The sequence below is a fragment of the Petromyzon marinus genome, chromosome 61, assembly GCF_048934315.1.
Source record: "Petromyzon marinus isolate PM22_M1 ecotype Great Lakes invasive population chromosome 61, UKy_Petmar_22M1.pri1.0, whole genome shotgun sequence".
Lineage (NCBI taxonomy): Eukaryota > Metazoa > Chordata > Hyperoartia > Petromyzontiformes > Petromyzontidae > Petromyzon > Petromyzon marinus.
Genome location: NC_133727.1, coordinates 5531486 through 5554097, shown reverse-complemented (window position 1 = coordinate 5554097; position 22612 = coordinate 5531486). Strand labels below are relative to the sequence as shown.

Below are 22612 nucleotides of genomic sequence, written 5' to 3'. Positions count from 1 at the left end.
GGCCCAGTCGGCAGGAGCTCGGTGGGCATTGAAGTGCAACGGGGCACAACAACAAAGGCAAAGATTACTCCCCCCCCCCCACCCCCCCCACCGTATGGCCCCCCCCCGAAGCTGTTTTGTTGACGAGCGACGGCACCAACGGAGGCCGGCACTGTGGCACACGGTGAGCGGCGGGGCGGCCAGCAACCACGCCCGGCCGCCTTCGTCTCCCCAGTGGCGACGTTCTGACGCACCGCTCCGGGCGCTCATTCGAGGCCGAGCCGACCTAGGGGAGGCCGCCCAGGACCGGGTTCGGACAATCGTCAACGGCGTCGGTGGTGGTCGTGAGCGGGAATCGAACTCGGGTTGGCGGTGTTCGCGGCTCGGCGCTAACCGCTACCACCACTGCTCGCCACAACAACAACAACACCAACAACAACCGCCATTCGCAACTAAGTGGCGGTGACGTCACCACGACGCTTGTGCCAGGCTGGGTGCAGCTTGAGACCACGTGGACAATAATAGCCCACGCTTGCACACCCCCAACACAGGAGTAACTCGTCAACACACAAAGCGTCGCACACACGCGCAACGTGCGTATCCTGTTAAACCACGGATGCGAGAGCGCATAGCGTCGTACCTTAAGACACTTAATTTTTAAGGCCCTTTTTGCTGTTTGTTGAATTATGTTTTTTTCGAGCGGTTTTGCTAAGTTATTTTTTTTACCATTGACTTTTTTATTTTACCCAGGCAAGGCCCCCGCTGTGCTGCCGCGTGGCTGTTTTCTCAGAGGCGACCTCGCCACCACGAATGATAGCTCAACGGAGCTCTTTGTATGTATTTTGTTGAGCGTTGTCAATGAAAACTATGAAATATTTTTTTTTATTTAACCCAGGTAAGGCCCCACTGAGCTATGTAGATCCCTTCCCCAGTAGCGGCCGGGCCACCACGAATGATCGCTCAATGAGGTGGCTTTTCCACGTGGGAATTTACAGCAGCCGAATGCTGGAAACGCGTTGTGACGTTGATTCTAAATTTGGAGGGCAAAAACCGGAGGACCCGGAGAAAAATCCACGTCGCCACTGGGAGAGAGAGAGAGACACGCAGACTCCAAATATACAGCAGGCGTCAAGGTCAGGATCGAACCTACGACCTCCTGCATACCAGGCGAGGTAGTTAACATCTCCCAGCCACCGTGATGATGATGATGAGAGAGAGACACGCAGACTCCAAATATACAGCAGTAGGCGTCAAGGTCAGGATCGAACCTACGACCTCCTGCATACCAGGCGAGGTAGTTGACATCTCCCAGCCACCGTGATGATGATGAGAGAGAGAGAGACACGCAGACTCCAAATATACAGCAGCAGGTGTCAGGGTCAGGATCTAACCCACGACCTCCTGCATACCAGGCGAGGTAGTTAACATCTCCCAGCCACCGTGATGATGATGAGAGAGAGAGAGAGACACGCAGACTCCAAATATACAGCAGGCGTCAAGGTCAGGATCGAACCTACGACCTCCTGCACACCAGGCGAGGTAGTTAACATCTCCCAGCCACCGTGATGATGATGAGAGAGAGAGAGAGAGACACGCAGACTCCAAATATACAGCAGCAGGCATTGTCAGGGTCAGGATCGAACCCACGACCTCCTGCACACCAGGCGAGGTAGTTAACAACAGATCGGCGTGCGAGTCCGCGTGCGTGCGCGCGCTTTGCACGGCTGCTTGTGACCTTCGGGTGAAAGGTGCTTTAGAAGTGGCAATTATTATTTTCATCGCGAGGATCTTGCGTGTAGCTACCCCCCCGTCCCGCCGCACGGGTGGCAAGACATTTTTTGTGCCCTCTAAATTAAAATCCTTCACGCCCCTTCCCCGCCATCCCCACCCCAGTAGCCACCCCCCCCCCCCCCCCCCCCACGACCACTTTCCCCGCCCGACTTCAAAAGCCTTCGCTCGTTTGCCTACGTTAAGCCCTCGCCGCTAAAGCAGCGAGACGTGCTGATGAGAAGGCGCGGCGCGGCGCTTGACGGATGCGGCGGACCGCGCGCAATGATCGACTGGCGAGATTGAGGCGGGCGAGTGGAGCGGCGGGCGAGCTGCAGTCCGGTTCTCCCCGCGGCGCCGGGAAAACGACGCGCGGATTGGATGGGGGCGCCGTGAATGTATTGGGTGGAACACAATTTGTGTTTTTAGTTTTTAGTTTTAGAACGCGGCATGCGAATAGGACACGACACGATGGAGCCAACGGAAACGCGTCGCGCGAGCGGGAGCAAACAAGAACAGCAACAACAACAAAAAAAAACCCATAATCTTAGCTCTTTCGGTAGAGTCACGTTCAAGTGAAACAATAAAATAATAAAATACGTGTTAAACGATATATATATAAAACAAAAAAAATTCTCACGACGTTTCGACCGTAGCACAAACGGCCACCGTCAGGTGAGCTGAGAATATGAATTGCTGCAGTCACGAAAAGCTTTTAAAACAAAAACAACAAACAAACAAAAAACGTCCGCGCGGCTGCCCCAGCGTAGCGTCGCTGAAGGCATCGTGATGCCGCTGGGTGCGTCTGGAAGCCACCCACACGCGTGCAACCCCCCCCCCCTCCGCCACGGTCTTTGTCCGGCCTCGCGTCACCGATCTCGCTGCGCTACCGCGGACTCGGCTTTACCCGCCGCGTTAATCACCGCAAGGCGCGGGCGTTCTCTCGGGGCCCGCGGGCGCCAAGGGGGGGGCCACCTTGGGCCGAGTTCACCCACAGATGGGCGGCCGAGATACCGTCGTCCGCTGACGGCAAAAGCGTCCGGTCAAGTTGTGAACCACGGTCGCGACGGAGGTCGGCGGCTCTGTTTGCGGACGACACCGCGCGCGATAACGCGCGATAACGCGCCGGTGACTAATGGGCATTCTTTAGGGGCGTGCGACGCTAGGACGCGTTGGCCGTCGAGCAGGCTCGCGCCGCAGAGAGTTCCGCGGTTCTGCCGGATGCACCGCGCGGGCGCCACGGCGGGGAGATGTTCGCCATCGCGGCGTGGCTAGGAGATGTTAACGGCCTCGCCTGGTACGCGGGAGGGTCCGTGGGTTCGACACCCGACCCTGACGCCTGCTGCTGCTGTATTTGGAGTTTGCGTGTCTCTCTCTCTCATCATCATCACGGTGGCTACGAGATGTTAACTACCTCGCCGGGTACGCAGGAGGTCCTCGGTTCGACACCCGACCCTGACGCCTGCTGTGTATTTGTATTTTGCGTGTCTCTCTCTCTCCGTGGTCGCGCGGAATTTTCTTCACGTTTTAAGAGTCAACGTCACTCGTTGGGAGTAATTGGCCGCCGCTACACATTTCCGCACGACGACGACTACGAGCCGCTTCGTTTGAGCCATCGTTTGCGATAGCCAGGTGGCTTCTGAAAAACAGCTGCATCGCTCAGTGGGCCTTGGCCTGGTGGGAAAAAAAATAAAATGGTTGAGTTCGAAAACCCGTTTTAAGGCGCTGTCGGTTGGGGACCTATCAAGGCTGGCATTGGACGCACGAGCCGTTAGCGATTGACCGTCAACCGCCCTCGCCGCATTCTTCCTCCTCAGTGCTGATGTCCGCGTGCCCGCGCCAATATCTTTCCTTTGAGGCTGAGCCGATCGTGGGTAGGGACGTCCGGGATAGGTTTTCGATACCACGTGGGAAAAGATGGATAATGATGGTTTTAGCTGGGAATGTCATCCCCGGTTCGCCAGACGTCGGAAGCAAAAACCCGCGTACCGCCGCACTCGCCATTGCACGAACGCTTAATCACAAGCAACAGCGAAACAAAGACACAGGTCCCCCGTGCGGCCTCAAAAGGCTGTCGGGGGCAAGTGCTGGTGGCGAGCGGCACGGCACGCGACGGGGTGGGCGGCCGGCGCCAGGGCCGGCGGTGTTTACGCGCCGCACCGGGGCTCTCGTCTGAGGCCGGGTCGACCTAGGGGAGGCCCACGGCCGGTTCAAGGCAATCGTCGGCGGCGAGGGGGGAACCGAACTCGGCGCGCCGGGTTCGCCGCTCGCCGCTCGCCGCTCGCCGCCGCTACGCCAACGGCGAAGCTCAAACGCTGCGCACGCTCAACAACCCACGCCAACACACAAAAGGCCAAAGGACGCTTTCCCACGCGTCGCCTGAACGGGCTGTTGAGGCCGTTAGCGGGTAGCCCCCCCCCCCCCCCGACCTCCCACCCCCCCCCCCCCCCGCTACGAAGGCCGGCACCGTGGCACGCGAGGAGGAGGAGGAGGCGGCGGGGGGGGGGGGGGGGAGGGGAGGGGTTGGCCAGCACCACGCCACCATCGTTTGAGGCCGAGTCGACCTAGCGGAGGCCCGGGACCCGCCAGACCACACGCGCACCGCACAGCTGCCGCGCTCGTTTTAACGAAGATCAAGCCTCGACACGTTCGCCGCGCGGGGGGGGGGGAAATTTAAAAAAAAAAAAAATCTCGCGGGAAGAGAGAGAGAGAGAGCGAGAGAGCGGCGCTTCCGATCATTAAACGAATAAACTTCCCGGGCACGTGCGCGATTGCCGCCCCCACCCCCCCCTCAACTGCCGGGACGGAGAACGATTTAACCCGTGCCCCACGCCCTCGGCCAACTCGCGCCAGCAGAGCCAACGGGGAGAGAGAGGGAGGCAGGCGAGAGAGCGACCGCTGCCCCCGCCCTCCCCCCGTGCCGCGCGAATCGATCTCCCGCAGGGCGGTCCCGCTATCCCCCTCCCCCCCCACCCCTCCCCGAGTCTCGTCGCCGCGTAGATCCGCGCCATTTCGAATGGAAGTTCAAATTAAGACGGATCGATGTTCAAAAAGAACCGGCAAAACAGACGCGCAAGCGAGGGCAGCTGTTTGGCGGCTTCTGACCGATCGTCGAATCTCGCGCAGGGCACACACAAAACCCAAAAAAACTCTCGGGCAACGGCAAATATCGAAAGTGTGTTTTGTTTCTGCTCTTCCCCCCGCTACCGGCGTTTCAGTGTTTTCGCGCGCGGACTTTTCGCCGGCGGCCGCAAGCCAGCGTCACCAAGGGCGGCTGGGCAGAATCGTCGTGATGAACAATATCCTCCGGTTTTGGGCCTTCGGAGGCGGTACGATTGTCGTCAGGGTGCGGTCCACGAGGGACCAGGCGGGTGGCAGGAAGTGACACTTCTAAGAGGTAAAAAAAAAAAGTTTCATGGGACCTTTGCATGGAAGGTTGTCTCTCAGTTTAAATGAAACAACAAAGCATACGTTCATCATCAGGGCATGTTTGTCCGCATGTTCGCCACACGTACGTGCGGTTAATGCCCGCTTGATCCCTAGCCAAAGGTATCTGCTAGGCCGGGAAACGGCAAAACATTCTTCAGGTTAAAAATTTCCGACGCGATCCTTACCCCCTTCCTACCGCTCCACCACCCTCCCCCCCCCAAAAAAAGAAAAAATTATCGGTGAAAAATCAATACCGGCTACTAATCGCTGTCAGGTTATCAATCGAGGCCCGGTGGCACGGCATCAGCGGAGAGCCAGACTTGCAACGGGCGGCGACGGTCCGCGGGCGGCTTGGCCACAAAGCGGCCGCCGCCGAGGAAAATGTCACCGCCCCCCCTCCCCCTTCCACCACCACCACCACCACCCACCGGCCACCCCCCACAGCTACCCCGTCCCGCTGCGCGTGATTCCCGTGACCGGCTCGTGGCTGTCACCAGAGATGAGTGCCGCCCCGTCGCACGTCTGATGGGTGAGATGCTTTGACTTCTCGCCGCTCGCGCGCTTACTTAGTCACTGGTTCGGAGGATCACGCGGTGGATTTAGTGGCACGCAACCTACTGCAGTGAAAAGCCCCCCACCCACCCACCCTACCCACCCACCCACCCACCCCACCCCCCACCCCACCCCCCGAGAAACAAAAAAATCCCCCACGAAAACCGGAAGCAATTGCGTTTGTTTACACGTTTTATCATGGCAGGATTCAATATGCGTTTTATCACGGCTGGATTCAATGCGAAGCATGGCTTATGCAATCCATAAGAAATGAGCTTGTTATTGGATGCCGTCTCTCGGTAAGTCTTCCACGTTGACTGAAAGCTTCTGAGTATTGTTTTTTTTTAGTGTTCGTCCTCTTGTCCATGAAAACTATTAAATGTTTTATTTTTTTAGCAGGTTAGGCCCACTGAGCCTACATAGCTTTCTTTTTTCAGAAGCAACCTGGCCACAGATGATAGCTCAATGAATTGGCTTATCGCGTGATAATTTATCGCAGCCAAATGCTCTAGACGGGTGATGTCGATTCTGCACGTGGAGGGAAAAACCGGAGGAATCCGGAGAAAAATCCACGCGACCACGGAGAGAGAGAGAGAGAGACACGCAAACTCCAAATATACAGCAGCAGGCGTCAGGGTCGGGGATCGAACCCATGACCTCCTGCATACCAGGCGAGGTAGTTAACATCTCCTAGTCACCGTGATGATGAGACAGAGAGAGAGACGCGCAAACTCCAAATATACAGCAGGCATCGTCAGGGTCGGGGATCGAACCCACGACCTGCATACCAGGCGAGGTAGTTAACATCTCCTAGCCACCGTGATGATGATGAGAGAGAGAGAGAGACGCGCAAACTCCAAATATACAGCAGGCGTCAGGGTCGGGATCGAACCCACGACCTCCTGTATACCAGGCGAGGTAGTTAACATCTCCTAGCCACCGTGATGATGACAGAGAGAGAGACGCGCAAACTTCAAATATACAGCAGGCATCGTCAGGGTCGGGGATCGAACCCACGACCTCCTGCATACCAGGCGAGGTAGTCAACATCTCCTAGCCACCGTGATGATGATGAGAGAGAGAGAGACGCGCAAACTCCAAATATACAGCAGGCATCGTCAGGGTCGGGGATCGAACCCACGACCTCCTGCATACCAGGCGAGGTAGTTAACATCTCCTAGCCACCGTGATGATGATGATGAGAGAGAGAGAGACACACAAACTCCAAATATACAGCAGGCATCGTCAGGGTCGGGGATCGAACCCACGACCTCCTGCATACCAGGCGAGGTAGTTAACATCTCCTAGTCACCGTGATGATGAGACAGAGAGAGAGAGACACGCAAACTCCAAATATACAGCGGGCGTCAGGGTCGGGGATCGAACCCACGACCTCCTGCATACCAGGCGAGGTAGTTAACATCTCCTAGCCACCGTGATGATGATGAGAGAGAGACACAAACTCCAAATATACAGCAGCAGCAGGCATCGTCAGGGTCGGGGATCGAACCCACGACCTCCTGCATACCAGGCGAGGTAGTCCACATCTCCTATTCACCGCGGCGCCCCACACGTCCGTGGATGACGTGGGGAGCAAGCGGAGTTGGTGAACTACAACGGGATCGGCGCTCGTCCCTCCGCGGATAAGAGGGATGGCGGAGCTGTGGTTGAGAGGAGCGAGAGCGCAATGACAACAACTACAATGGGAGCGGCGGGGGGGGGGGGGCTGCAATCCGCTCCGGGGGGTGGGGCGGTTAGCGGCGTTCGGCTGAACGCAAAACTTCCCAAATTCCTCTCTGGGGAGCGTTCCGGGATGCGGAGGAGCGGCGCTCCCGCCCCGCCGTGCAAGGGCACCGGCTCGCGTGCTGCGCGGTGAGCCGTGTCGGGGGGGGGGGGGGGGGGGGCGGTGGGGGGGGGTGCGCGAGGGTTAATGGCGCGAGGGGCGGCTGATTGCGAGGCGCCGGGACGAGTGAGCACAGATGCTTCCGCTGGCCTTTGCGGCCGCGGCCGACGCGCTGGTTTCCGCTTCGTGCCCTTTTCTTCGCCGAGCCACAAATCGATCGCGATTTGCTCCCTCCCTCTCTCCCTCTCTCTCTCTCTCTCCCTCTCTCTCTCTCGCCATTCCTCCTCCTCCATTCCCTCCCGCGGCCAGAAATTTTATTAAGCTCCCACGTACCCCCCCCCCTCCGCTACCCCACCGAGTCTCGAGCGGCTCCGGCGAGGCCGGGAGATTTCCGAGAGACGCCCGTGCGGCTGGCGATTCCGGCGGACGCGACTCGTCGGGCGAGGGGTTGCCGACGTGGTTGACGGCGTGGCGGGGCGACCGACGCCCCCCGCCACCCCCCCCCCCCCTCCCCCCCCCACCTCCGCTTCCTTAACAGACTGTTGGGGCAAGCGCCGCTAGCGAGCTGCGCCGATGGAAGGTCGGCACGGCGCACGAGAGGGTTGTTGGCCAGCACCGCGGCGCGGCCGGGGGCGACTCGTTCGAGGCTGAAGGGCCACACGGGTGTAAGCCTCCGACTTCGCGCTCGCTCAGGGCACTTTGCCCCCTCTTGCGGCCCCGCTGAAGGCCGGCGTCTCCGCGGGCGCCCTCCGTCCCTGCGAGCTCTTGCTCGCCCTCGATCACCCCACCCTCGTGACGCCCGCTAAACCCCGGGCCGCTGTCCCAGCTACGGATACTTCCTCGGGGAGCGGAAACGCTGTGCCACCTGAGCTCGGAGAGTGTGGTGGGAGAGAGTGGGCCCTGTCTTATTTTTTTTCGTGTATATTATATACGGGGAGGGGGGAAAAGGAAATTTGAAAAAAAACGCTGGAAAAAGGTCGGCTTGTGTTGCGATCGAAACGTCGGAGTTTTTTATTATTATTTTCTTTGAACCTACCGACGTGACCTTGCCGAAAGACCCGAATGAACACGAATATTTTGCAAGCGCGAAAGCTTTCAAGTCACGATTGCTGTTGACGCATCGCGGTCAACCTATGTCGTTGCGTTATCCAGCCGACCCCAGCCTCCATAGGGGCTGTGAAGGCTACCCGGGGGGATCTTTGTCTCTCGCGTGCGCGGTGGTGGTGTGCGCGGGAGCGTGTAGCACGCGCGAAGTCTGCGCGTGTGTGTGTGCGTGTGTGCGTGTGTGTGTGTGTGTGCGTGTGTGTGTTCGTGTGTGCGTGTGTGTGTGTGTGCGTGTGAGCTGTCGCCCGTGATTGTGTTCGTGTGTCTGAAACGCGGCGGCGGTGGTGGTTTGTGTCGAGCGCCGCGCCGCACAGCGAACCTGACCCACAACCGGTGACGATTACCTGAACCGGTCCCGGGGGCCTCTCCTAGGTCGACTCGGCCTCAAATGAGTACCCGGTGCGGCGTGCAAACGTCGCCGCTTGGATGGCGAAGGCGGTCGGGCGTGGTGCCGGCCGCCCCACCCCCTTTCGTGTGCCGTGCCGGCCTTAATAGGTGCTCGCTAACAGCACTCGCCCCAACGGGCTGTCGAGGCTACACGGGGGGGGGGGATCTTTCTCCTCGTTGCAGTGGCAGTTGCGACGATGAGCCCACTGAGCTGCGAACCCGGCAGCCCTCTTTCGATTGCCGATCGCACGCAGCCGGCACCGGCTGACGGATATCTCAGCCGGAACCTGGGCCTCCCCTAGGTCGATTCGGCCTCAAGTGAGTGCCTGGGTGCGGTGCGTTATGCATCAGCACTGGGGAAGACAAAGGCGGCCGAGCTCTGGAGCTGGCCGCCAAGCCCGCACCCCCTTGCGTGCCAGATCGGCCTTGATCGGTGCTCACGAAGAGCACTTACCCCGGCAGCCTGTGGAGGCTACGCGGGGGATAGTTTTTTTGGTCGTTAGTGCTGCAGCTTGTGTGTGTGTGTGTGTGTCTGCACGCGCATGTGTGTGTGTGCTTGTATGCGTGTGTCTGCGTGTGTGTGTGTCTGCTTGTGTGCGTGTGTGACTGCGTGTGTGTGTGTGTGTCTGCACTTGTGTGTGTGTGTGTCTTTCGTGTGTGTGTGTCTGCGCGCGCATGTGTGTGTGTCTGCGCGTGTGCGTGTCTGCACGCGTGTATGTATGTCCACGTGTGTCTGCGCGCGAGTGTGTCTGCGCGTGTGTTTCTGCGCGCGCGTATGTGTATGTCCGCGTGTGTGTGTCTGCGCGTGTGAGTGTCTGCTTGTGTGTGTGTGTGTCCGCGTGTGTGTGTCTTTGCGCGTGTGTGTGTCTGCGCATGTATGTGTATGTCCGCGTGTGTGTGTTTCTGCGCGCGTGTATGTGTATGTCCGCGTGTGTGTGTCTGCGCGTGTATGTGTATGTCCGCGTGTGTGTGTGTCTGCGCGTGTATGTGTATGTCCGCGTGTGTGTGTGTCTGCGCGTGCGCGTACGCGTGCCGCGCAGCTTGGCGGTAGCGGTTAGCGCCGCCGCGCTCCGGACCCCGGCCACCTTAGTTCGATTCCCCCCCCCGCCCTCCCCCCCGCCCTCCCCCCGCCCGCTCCCCGCTCGTGCCCACCACCGCCGGTGACGATTTATTCCGCGGCGGTCCCTCGCCCATCCGCCTATAGGTCGGCGCGGTGAGCACCGCCACCGGCCCGAGACGAAGGCTTGGCGCCGCTCGCGAACGCCGCCCGCCCCAGCTGGCCACGGCGGCGGGGGAGAAGTTTTGTTCCGTGCGTCACGTCGCGCGACCGATTGGTATGCGCGCCGCACCGCCGGAAGGCGCCGGAGCCGTGGCGGCAACACTGCGACCGTCTCGGCCAAAATCGGTCGGGGGCGGCGGCGGAGGCGGCGGAGGCGGCGGAGGCGGCGGAGGCGGTGGAGGCGGTGGGGGTGTCACGATGGCCGTGTCACGCACGCAGACGGCAATAACGAGAGCGGTGAAGTGTTACGTTCGCCGACAGAAGGGGGTGTTTTTCTTCTCGGCGGAAGCGTTTTTGGTGGTTGGTCGGAGCGCGGCGACGGCGACGGGAGGAGGTGGCGGCACCGCCCGGGGGGGGCCACCGCTGATTAAATTTCGTGGCCATGCGGCCGTGCCAACCCGCCCCCGCCCATAACCCTCCACCCCTGCCACCACCACCACCACCACCACCCTCCCCCATTGGCACCTTGTCGGCGTGTTTTTTTCGTTCGTATTTGACGTCCGGGGGAAATCCGTCCCAGCCACGAGCGGCGGCGGCGGCGGTTGTGGTTGTGGGGTGGTTGGTCGTGGTGGTTGTGGTTGGTCGTGGTACTGGCGGTGATGCCATCTGGTGCCACCACCACCACATCGCCACTGGGGGAGACAAAGGCGGCCGGGCGTGGCGGTTTCGGCTTTGCCACGCCACCCCCTTCGTAGGTGCTGCTACTCGCTAACAGCACTTGCCCCAACAGTCTGTGGTGGGCGGGGGGGGGGTGCTGGGGGGTGGTGGGGGTTAAGCGGTGGTTGGGGTTAGGTGGGGGGGGGCGGTGGGGGTTAAGGTGGGGGTTAGGCAGGTGGTGGGGGTGCTGGGGGGGTGATGGGGGTTAAGGTGGGGGGGTGGGGGGTATTTAACAGCCCACGCATCCGTAAAGAAGCCACCTCCCCAACATGAGAAATAATCGGCTACGGATGGTGATGGATTGGGGGGGGGAGGGGAGATGGGGGCGGGGATGTTTGGGGGGGCACGGACGAGGGGAGGGGTGGACGGATGAGGTGGGGGGGGTGGGGGGTGCAGCTTCTTAACGAATGTTGCCGTCTGTCGATTTGCATTTCCGCGGTGATGGCAGGGTGCCTCTCTCTCTCTCCTCTCGCTCTATCGCCCGCCCGCCCGCCCGCCCGCCCCTCCACACCGCGTCTGGGCTCGAGTGGCCACAGCGATCTGTTTACAACAAATCCCGGCCATAAAAACAGCAGACAACATTAACAAGGAGAGTGCCGGAGGGGAGGGAGGGAGGGAGCGAGCGAGGGGATGGAGCGAGGGGCTGGGTGCTGTGGCCCAGCGCCGCGATTCCACTACCTGAGCTGCCCACAACTCCCGCACAAAGACAAAGATCCCCCTTGTGTAGCCTTACCAGACTGTTGGGGCAAGTGCTGTTAGCGAGCAGCACCTGTGAAGGGCGGCACTGTGGAGCACGAGGGGGTGGGTGGCCACCACCACGCCCGGCCGCCTTTGTCTCCCCAGTGGCGATGTTTACACACCGCACCAGGTACTCATTAGAGGCTGAGTCTACCTAGGGGAGGCCCAGCACCGGGTTCAGATAATCGTCACCGGTGTTGGCCAATGAGCAACCAGGGGGCCGCGCATTGGTGAGATGTCAACTACCTCGCCTGGTGTGCAGGAGGTCATGGGTTCCATCCCGACCCTGATGCCTGCTGTACATTCAGAGTTTGCGTGTCTCTCTCTCTCCGTGGTGAGATGTCAACTACCTCGCCTGGTGTGCAGGAGGTCATGGGTTCGATCCCGACCCTGACGCCTGCTGTACATTCAGAGTTTGCGTGTCTCTCTCTCTCCGTGGTGAGATGTCAACTACCTCGCCTGGTGTGCAGGAGGTCATGGGTTCGATCCCGACCCTGACGCCTGCTGTACATTCAGAGTTTGCGTGTCTCTCTCCCCGTGGTCGCGTGGATTTCTCTTGAGGTCCTCCGTATTTTTTTATTACCATCGACGTTTTTAAACACACGTTGAGATTATTTAGGACCCGGGGGAAAAAGATTCCACGCGACCGTGGAGAGGGAGAGAGGGAGAGAGGGAGAGAGAGAGAGAGAGACGCGAGGCTCCAAATATACGGCGGAGCGTCGTCAGGGTCGGGGATCGAACCCACGGGGAAGATGACATCACACCACTGTGGGTGGGTGCCCCTTGGACAAATAAATAAAATATATAAGTTCAAATAGCATCATCAATTCCCAAGCTTGGGAACGGCAGCAAGACGACAGCACACCAAGACAACGCACAGTCCGTCCGTCCGTCCGTCAATAAAAAAAAAATTGCACGTGAAAATTGAACCCCCCTCCCCCCCGCCGGTGCATCGTCTGCGATCGAATTTGACGGATCGTCGTCCCGGCGAGATGCGGCTGTTTTACCGCGCCAATCAAAAGCCCCGAATGTCGCGACCGCGCTCCGTTCAAAAGCAATTCGAGTCTGGTTCCCGCGCGGCGCGTTGTACGGCGCGTTCCTGAAGGACGGCCGCGTCGCGAAAGAATCGCGTTGTGATAAATGAAGTGCAATACGGGGGGGGGGCAGGGGGGCAGGGGGGCAGGGGGGGTGGGGGGGGGGGTAACGCACGGTCCCGCGATAGCGCACGCGCGAGGTGCGAGTGACGCACGCCGAACGAAGACCCGAGGGCCGCGTGGGGAGTTTCTGGAAGCATCCAGCAGCATCCCCAATGCCTCGCGTGACGACGACGTTGGTGACGCCACTCCCGAGGCGGCCGCCAAGGGCGCCTATTCCCAACTCGCGCTGCGACGTCGTTCCGTTCGCCCGATCGCGCTACTGCCGATTTCTTTCGTCGTGACAACACCTACGTGACAACACCCACGTGACAACACCTACGTGACAGCACCACGTGACAACACCCACGTGACAGCACCACGTGACAGCACCACGCAGCGTTGCACGGGAGACGGGCCCGCGGCGGTAATGACTACGATGGCAGAGTACGGGTTGCGTCGGTGAATCACCGCCCGTCCGAACGAATTGGGGAGATGGAAAGAGAGAGACCGTCCGGCGTAGCCGCCACGGACTGGGAGCTCTCGCCTCGCTTAATCAAGGGACAGCAGCGAGGCTCGGCCGACCAGCCGGACGGCCGCCGAGAGCCGCCGGACGGCAACCGCACGCTCGCTCGCTCGCGCTCGTGATCCCGCTCGTGATCCCGCTCCTTCGATCTTGCACGGCGAACGAGACGCAAAAAAAAAACCTCGTGGCAAAATATTTTTAAAAAAAAAAACATACGACAGTAATCGCGGGGAGCGTCCCGAGACTGCCGAGTATGACAGATGAAGCAATGAGGGAGTGATCGGGGTTGGGGGGCGGTGGGGGGGGGGGGGGCGGGGGAGGGGGAGGGGGTGAGGGGGGGGGTGAGGCGGACAAGAGGGTGTGATGATGACACTGACGGTGACGATCGTGGGAAATCTGTTGCCGCGTGGTGGTGGTGGTGGTTGTAGCGGGGGTGGCATCCTGTCGCGGCGTTCCGTAAAACGTCGCCGCTGGGGGAGACAAAGGCGGCCGGGCGTGCGGTGGCTGCCCACCCCCCCCCCCCCCCCCACCCCTCCTTGTGGTGTGGACACGTTGGTGACACCCCCGCGAGTGGCGTTTTGGTAAAAAAAATAAAAAATAAAAAAAGAATTCCCAGGAACCCTTGGCGGTTTTCCCTCCCACCTGAGGAATTGTTCGAACATTTTGACGCAGAACACGGATGAAGAAGCATCTGGGTGGTGGTGGTGGTGTTTTTTTACTTTTTTTAAACTTTTTTCAGCTCATTCAATGAATCACTTCTATTTGCAGGTCTTGCTAGACACCGAACACAAAACAAACCGAAATAAAAAGCCTACGCGTTTTGAGGGGGGGGCGGGGGAGGAGGAGGGCGGGGGGAGGAGGCGCACAATTTTCACGATCTTAAAACATTTAACAAGCGATCTTTAAGATGTTTCCCAACTTTAAGAAGAAGACGTATCTATCGTCGCGGGCGGTCCCGCGCGTGGCATTCCGAGGCAACCCCACGCGCCCCCCGCGTGGATGGCGGGGGGGGGGGGGGGCCCCCCCTGTTAATCGCCGCCGTGGCAAATTTCAAATCAATCATCTTCATTGTCGAACGGCGTTCGTGGGGGGGGGGGGGGGGGGGGGTGGGGGTTGGGGTTGGGCACAGCCGAGGCTGATTAAAACGGGCGCAGACCGCAAACAGCTTCGAATTAATGGATCAGGTAAGCGATCCGATTAATTCTCACCCGCCTAAATGCCCCCCACACTTTCGACATAATCATGGACCCGCTTTTGGATTAAATGATCCCGGCCTATCATCATTTGCTGTCTGTTGCCGGTGTTGGGCTTGATTAATGGCAGCAATAACCGGGGCAACAGGAGGATGACGGGGGGGGGGGGGGGAGGCAGGGGGGGGGGGGGCGTTCCGTGCGGGTGGAACACGGGGGGTGGGGGGGGCGCCCGCCGGATCAGCCTAGATTCACCGCGGCTCGTGCCGGGAATACTAATCGGGATAATGACGGCGACCGCTTGTTTATCCGGGAGAGCCTCGCTGAGGTCCGAGGACTCGCTAGGTAAGGGCCCCCCCCCCTCCTCCCCCCCCCCCCCCAGCTTTAGCCGTGTAGCTCTTTCAGAAGCCACCCGGCAGCACGCGACGGAAGCGCCACGATTCCGACCACCCCCTGGTAGCGTGATGCTGGGGGGGGGTGGGGGAGGTTGGGGGGGGGTTGGGGGGGGGGCATCCGTTTTGCCCGTAAAAAGTTTTGATTTATGCGCGAAGCTTCTACGTTGAAATAAAAAATAAAAACCGCGTCCGTACCGCGCGGGGCGGTCGGTGAAATGTTTCAGGGGCCAAGCGTCGTCGCTGCGTCGACGCCTCACCCCCCCCCGCCCCCCCCCCCCCCCCCCCCCAGCCGGCCGCCGTAGCCGCGCGTCCCCCCCGTTTAATCGAGCAGAACGCCACGTTATTCCTCCGCTTGCAGTGAAAAAGCGAGCGCGCCCTGTGTCCGTCTTCCGCCCGGCGGACGGCTGATTCACGACGCCCCGTTTGCACTTGCCGCCCGCGCTAGCAGGCGCTCGCGTGCGTGAGCGTGCGTGAGCGTGTGTACGTGCGTGAGCGTGTGTGAGCGTGTGTGAGCGTGTGTGAGCGTGCGTGCATGTGTGAGCGTGTGTGAGCGTGTGTGAGCGTGTGTGAGCGTGCGTGCATGTGTGAGCGTGTGTGAGCGTGTGTGAGCGTGCGTACGTTCGTGAGCGTGTGTACGTGCGTGAACGTGTGTGAGCGTGCGTGAGCGTGTGTACGTGTGTGAGCGTGCGTGAGCGTGTGTACGTGTGTGAGCGTGTGTGAGCGTGCGTACGTTCGTGAGCGTGCGTGAGCGTGCGTGAGCGTGCGTGAGCGTGCGTGAGCGTGCGTGAGCGTGCGTGCGTACGTGCGTGAGCGTGTGTGAGCGTGTGTGAGCGTGTGTACGTGCGTGAGCATGTGTACGAGCGTGTCTGTGTCGTATTTGGGAGCGCTGGCGCAGCGGTCGACGCTCCGCGCCACTGACCCCGGCCACCCGAGTTCGATTCCCCTCTCACGGCCACCAAGAACGGCGACGATTATCTGAAACGGTTCCGGGCCTCCCCTAGGTCACATCGGCCTCAAATGAGTACCTGGCGCGGTGTGTCAAAACATCGCCGCTGGGGAGACAAAGGCGGCCGTGCGCGGTGCTGGCCACCCACCACCTCGTGTACCATTCCGGCCTTCATAGGTGCTGCTCGCTAACAGCACTTGCCCCAACAGTCTGTTAAGGCCATGAGAAAGGATATACAGTAAAGCCTTGGATTGCGAGTAACTTGGCGTGCGAGTGTTTTGCAAGACGAGCAATTTTTTTTAGTAAACATTAATTTGATAAACGAGCGAGGGTCTTAGCAATACGAGCGGTACGTATATACGCTTTGTCTGCCGAGCGTCACGTGATCACAACTGACATGTACGAGTTGCTTTGGATTACAAAACACGTTTGCCGGAACGAACTATGCTCGCGAACCCAAGGTTTGTACCGTACATGTCTCTGTTGTGTGTCTGCGTGCACCTATGCGTCTGTGCGGGCGTGCTGCTGGCCACCCACCCCCTAATAGGTGCAGCGCGCCGAATTTTACGGGTGCTACATCCTACTCGGGCGACGCCGGCCACGAACGCGAAGTAAACAATCACGGCAGTGACAAATTTGAAATGGGAAATGCGCAAATGGAGAATTGAAAACTCTCCTTTAATAGTGCGGCGACCGCAGTCGTCCGGAACGGCGCTGTTAATGCGACGCTCCACGAAATGCAAAGGAGACATCACGGCGATGACGGCGGCGAGGATGACGACGACGATGATGATGATGATGTACTGCTCCGCTACTGCTCCGGTTGACACGGTCAGCTGGCTTGACACCTGTAAACGTGACGTTGTTGTCGTCGCCGTTGCTCGGGGGATCTACACCGGCGGCCGTACGACGGGGAAAGAAAAGCACGGGTTTTTTTTTCTTTTAAGCCATCGTAAAATTCGCAGGGGATTTTGTTGGCAAATATTTTAACGAATCCGCAAATAGGAGGGTGTCCGGGCTTTGGGGAGGCGTGCCGCGTTGGTGGCGGTGGGGTGTTATGATGATTCAAAGCTGCATATAACGGGGCAACTCCATAACGGTGGAAAATAAAAATGCACGCCGGAAATAAAACAGATTTAACAGTGCGTGAATGTGTGCATTGTATGCACATCGTGAATGTGTGCATTGTGTGCGCATCGGCTCCCAGCCTTCTCCAGATTCACTGCTGCCCATTAGGATGGGCGCATTGTGCTCCGAACTTTCACGGTATACTGGTGTCTCATGGTATACGATATACGAGTGTACCGCGGGGGCACACCGGTACACCGCCGGGCTCACCGGTGCCCCCACGGTACACCGTCAGCCTCCACCCCCGGCCCTCTCTACCGCCTCGGTCACGAAGGTTGAGCGAGCTCCAAAGCGCGGTGCTGTGCAATGCAAAGAAAGGTTAAATGTCGACTTGAAGCTTCCGTTGCTGCAGGGGTTCGAACTCTTTGGGTCTTTCGGCGAAGTCACGTAGATAGGTTCGAATAACATAACAAAAAAATAATTTACATTATGAGACCTCCTTTTGCCAGTAACAAGATGTAGGAATAGGTTTTACCCTTTTAACTGGCACAAAAACTTGATACCTTTATTCAAGGCATCATGTTTGCAATAACCACCCCGAGCCCTCAATACTCTGATAGTGCGCTGTTTTTGAGTTGTACGCCTTTTGGCGTCTTCTGGTCCAACACCAGTGGGGAGACTAGGCTCTAAGAAAAGCCGTCTCGGGTGTGGACCAATCAAATTCAAGGACAGTGCCAATATTATTATCAGAGTTGTCTCTCTTTTGTTTGCATTTTGACTGCTTGTGTTGTGGTTATTGCAAACATGATGCCTTGAATAAAGGTGTCAGTTTTTGTGCCAGTTAAAAGGGTAAAAACCTATTACTACTAAAAAAAATAATTTGTTATTGTGCGGGGCAGAATCAGTATTGGCATTTACACTGGAGGGGTAATCCGATGAGCTATGAAGCTCTTTTGGGGGTGGGGGGGTGGGGGGAGGACGGGGTCAGAACGCTACAGCAGCAAACAAAATACTCGACAGGCGTGCAACGCGACGTAAACAAATCGCGAAGATTTTGTCTTCGTTCTTTTTTTCTTATCTTACCAAGTGAAGCCCGCTGAGCCCTCAGGTTCTTCTTTGCCACCGCGCGGGCATTCACTGCAGCTCCGGAGGGCCTGGAAGGGCCCAAGCGCCGCTCTCCGAACGTCGCCGCCGCTGCCGCTCAGCTTTCTTCGAGTTTGGCGGTGCTCGATCACGTGACCGGCTTTTGGCCGCGGCGGCGGCGATCGTGCCGGGGGGGGGCCGGGGGGGGCCGGGGGGGGGGCCGGGGGGGGGGGCCGGGGGGGTGCTCTTGAGTCCAGCGGTGAATTCTGGAGCGCTTTGCGTTGCCTCTCATGCCGTTGCGGAGCGAGGAGGCGAGGGAAAGGTCAAGAGGTCCGAAAAGATCGGGCGCGAAATGTCAGTATCCAAAGCGGAATGTCAAATGCCAGCGGCACAATTCTCCCAAGAACTTGGGGAGTGGAGCTCCCCACAGGATTACATTAAATATGTATATGTGCGCGTGTGTGTGTGTGTGTGTTAGCACGCACGCGCGCGCGTGTGTATGTGTGAGCACGTGCGCGTGTGTGAGTGAGCGGGGAGCGGCGGTGTAGCAGTTGGGGCTACGTTGCGCTGCGCTATGAACCTGGCGACCCGGGTTCGATTCCCGCTCACGGCCAACACCGGCGACGATTACCTGAACCGGTCCTGGGCCTCCCCCTAGGTGGACTCGGCCTCAAATGAGCACCCGGCGCGCGCGGTGTGTGCGGTAAACATGGCCACTCGGGGAGACAAAGGCGGCCGTGCGTGGTGCTGGCCCACCCCACCCCACTCGTGTGCCGTCCCGGCCTTCGTTAGGTGCTGCTCGCTAACAGCGGCACTTGCCCCTCCAGGTCTGCTCAGGCTACACGGCGGGGGAGGGGTGGGAGTTTGCTTGTCGCGCGTTTACGTCGAGAGGCTTTTTTACGGTCGAACAAAACTTTTGAGAATTTCTGTTTTTTTTGTTTTGTTTTTACCCCGTAGGGGGTACGGACATTTTCATTTTAAAAGCTTGGTTTTTTTGTTTGTTTGTTGTTGTTGTTGTTGTTTGTCCATCATTGAGGTTTTCTTTTTGGTTAGATCGCGTAAATGTATAAATGTTGTGTCGTTAAAACCCGCCACCACCCGACACGGCCAACTAGTGAGGGGTTGTCACGTAAACAGAACGTGGCCAATTCGTCACTAGTACAGCACTAGTGTAATTGTAGTGTATAGTGTAGTGTATGGTGTAGTGTATGGTGTAGTGATTAGTGTAGTGTGTAGTGTATAGTGTAGTGTATAGTAGTGTATAGTGTTGTAGTGTATAGTGTAGTAGTGTGTAGTGTATAGTAGTGTATAGTATAGTGTATAGTAGTGTATAGTGTAGTGTAAAGGAGCGTATAGTGTAGTGTATAGTCGTGTATAGTGTAGTGTATAGTGTAGTGTGGTGTAATGTATAGTGTAGTGTATAGTGTAGTGTATAATAGTGTATAGTGTAGTGATTAGTGTAGTGTATAGTGTAGTGTATAGTAGTGTATAGTGTAGTATACTAGTACAGCTCACCGGTGTGTTGGAGAGCCAAGCCACAACATTTACAATCTGAGTAACGACGTTTCACCAATAATTACAACCAGCTTCATCAGGCGGCAGCCAGATTCGGCCACGTTCTATTTACGTGACAACCCTTGCTGGTTGCCTGTGTCGGGTGGCGGCGGGTTTTGACGACACATTTCTACATTCGCGCGATCTAACCACAAAACAAACCTCTATTATGGATGACATTGGTCGCAAAAGCCTCCTAGGTGTTAAATATTCGTGATTCGTAGGCTTTCCGAGGGGGGGGGGGGGGTGGGGGTTTGGCGTTGCCGCGAGAGAGCGCCCGCCGCGGCAACATGTTGCCGAAGCCGCAGGTTCGGCTCGGCGTCTACCGGCCACCCGCGACCGTACCGGGTCGTCGCCTGCGCCGTGTTGACGTCATCCCTTGGTTAGAATCGGGACCTTGATTCTTAGACTGCGGGAGGAGGAATCCGATGAGCCGCGAAAGCTCTCTGTCCGCCGACGTCCCACGTGGGCACTGGGGTCAGCGAGACACAGCAACGGCAAACGCGGACGCAGCCACGCGGTCGGGAGTGCAGAGCGGAGAGAAATCTAGGCAACGAATTCGTCTCGGAAGTCACCGATGAATCGAGATGGGGCAAGGCGGCGGAAACAACGACAAAGCAGTCCCAGACCGCACCGAGACAACGCCGCACAGGTCTAGAGCCTCAATAGAGTGGCCACATTGGCATCGAAATGTCAGCACACGGGGTAATGGTGACAAGTCACATTTACAAAATAATGCACTCATCTTTTTTTTTTATTTTAAGATGGTTTGCGTGTAATGAACATCACGTCGGATTTGGCTTCATACTTAATTTTTGCACTTCCCAGCCCCGAATTAAATTTGTCAATTCGATTGCTGCGGGGCATACGGCCTTGGCGAGGCGCGGGCCTTGCATCCGCGGCCGTCCGGAACGTTCTTCCTTCCGATATTAAGAAGCCACCTGGAGCCACGCGCTTTAAATCGAGATTGGTTGACCCCTCGTTTCTCCCGATCTGCTTTTAACGTTTTAGTTTGTTGTCCTTCCCCCCCCCCACACCCCCGCCCACACCGACAATTAGCCACGGTTGGCTTCCCACGCTGCCCAAGAAGTTCATCGTACGTCCATAATGGGGCCCGCTTTAGTGTGGCCGGAAATGGCCTTTGAACATCTTAACTAACCCCTGTGTTATTTGCCAGAAGGGGTAAAGCCGTCCCTTATATATATATTATATATTTTTTTTCTGCACCGATTTGCCGCGACTTGTTCCGAATGTCGGATCAACCCCTCCTCCCCTCCCCGCGTCTCGTGGCATGATGGCTGTGCACAAGTGTAATACAAATACAGCGCCGTTAAAATTCGATATCCTGCTCTGTCCAGTGGGCGTGTGGAGCTTTGCCTCCTCTCGCCTTTGTTTCTGCTTTCATGTCCGGAGCCACGTGCTTCTTTTTCGTATACGCAGGGTGCTTCAAAAATATGTGAACGCTTTGGAGAATTTGCAACGATGCCGCGCTGCTGCCTCCGGCTCTGAGAGACCACCTGGACAAGATCCCAGGCAACGTGCGTTGACATCCGACGGCGACGAGTGGGAGACTCCTCTTTGAAGCTATTAACGTGACATTTGTTATCACGTTACAACTGCGTAGCATCCGTTCTCCCATTGAAAACGATAGTCGCGTGCGAGTGTTAACATTTGTTTTGAAGCACCCTTTATATAGTTTGCAAGGGCTGCAGTGTGTGTGCCTCTGCATGTGTGCGCGTTGTATATGTGTGTTTGTGTGTGTTTGTGGAGCGGTGATGAAGGACGCTAGTGATCGGTTGGAGGTAGTTCGCCCTCCAACAACAGCGGAGGGGGGGGGGCGGGGACAGCGACGTTCACAACAACAACGAGCGGAGCGCCGGGTGGCTAACGCACAGCAGGTTGGCGCAGTAGAGGGGCACAGGTGGTGCATCAGCCGGTCGTCTCAGTCAGTCGTACCCGTGGCACCTGCTGGGTCTGTCCCGTGACCTCCTGTCAGCGGCGAGGCCTTCGACACTTCACGTGATAGCCTCAAACTCTGCAACCTGGCCTGGCACAGGGGCCCTGGTGACTGGGCCGTGACTTAGTGGCGGATAGCGGGTATGGGTATCGGTGCGGCCAATACCGGTGGACGAATATCTGAACCGGTCCCTGGCCTCCCTCGGTCGACTCAGCCTCCAATGAGTACCCGGTGCGGTGCATAAACATCGCCACTGGGGAGACAAAGGCGGCCGGGCGTGGTGCTGGGCTCCCCCACCCCCTCGTGTGCCACTCGGGTGCCTTCACCGGCGCTACTCGCTAACAGCACTTGGCCCCAACAGTCCGTTGAGGCTACACGGGGGATCTTCGTCTTTATCTACGTAGAGATGTATTTTTATCTCCCGGGCGCCTTCTGAGAGTCGGCGTGTCAACGCGATAATTTTACACCGAAACCCGTAGCAAATGATGCCACCTTTAAATTGCATCTTCCAGCACCTTATCTTTAATTTAGAGTGAAACAATGCATTTGGAGTGTCCCTCGTGGCCCTGGGGGATTTTTTAGGTTTCTCAGTGTGCCACGTGCACTGAGCCAGCAAGGGAGAGATTCGGCTCGTGACACAGTCTCCCACCCGCGATGTCTCGGATCGCCGAGGAGTAGAGACACCCTAACAACAAACAACTGCGTGCAATTGGGATTTTTTTTTCCCGCTTAATTCATGCCCCGATGGATAAACAGGACATCTTTGGCCTTTTCGATGCGTGCGTGCGCGCGTTTGTGCGTGTGTGTGTTGCTCACGGCCAACACCGGACGACGGTTATCTGGACCGGTCCCGGGCGTGCCCTAGGTCACCGCAGCCTCAAAGTCAGCGCGTGGCGCGGTGTGTAGTGAACATCGCCGCCGGGGAGACAAATGGCGGCCGGGCGCGGTTGCTGGCCACCCGCAACTCCTCGCGCGCCGTGCCGGGCCTTCACCGGCGCTGCTCCTCGCTAACAGCGCTTGCCCCG

General features: G+C 58.2%; 1 protein-coding gene across 1 annotated transcript in view; it reads left to right on the top strand.

Annotated features, from left to right (window-relative positions):
• The window catches only part of TDRD3 (tudor domain containing 3), a 319274-nt gene that overhangs the window by 159052 nt on the left and 137610 nt on the right, over positions 1–22612 (top strand). The window lies entirely within an intron of this gene.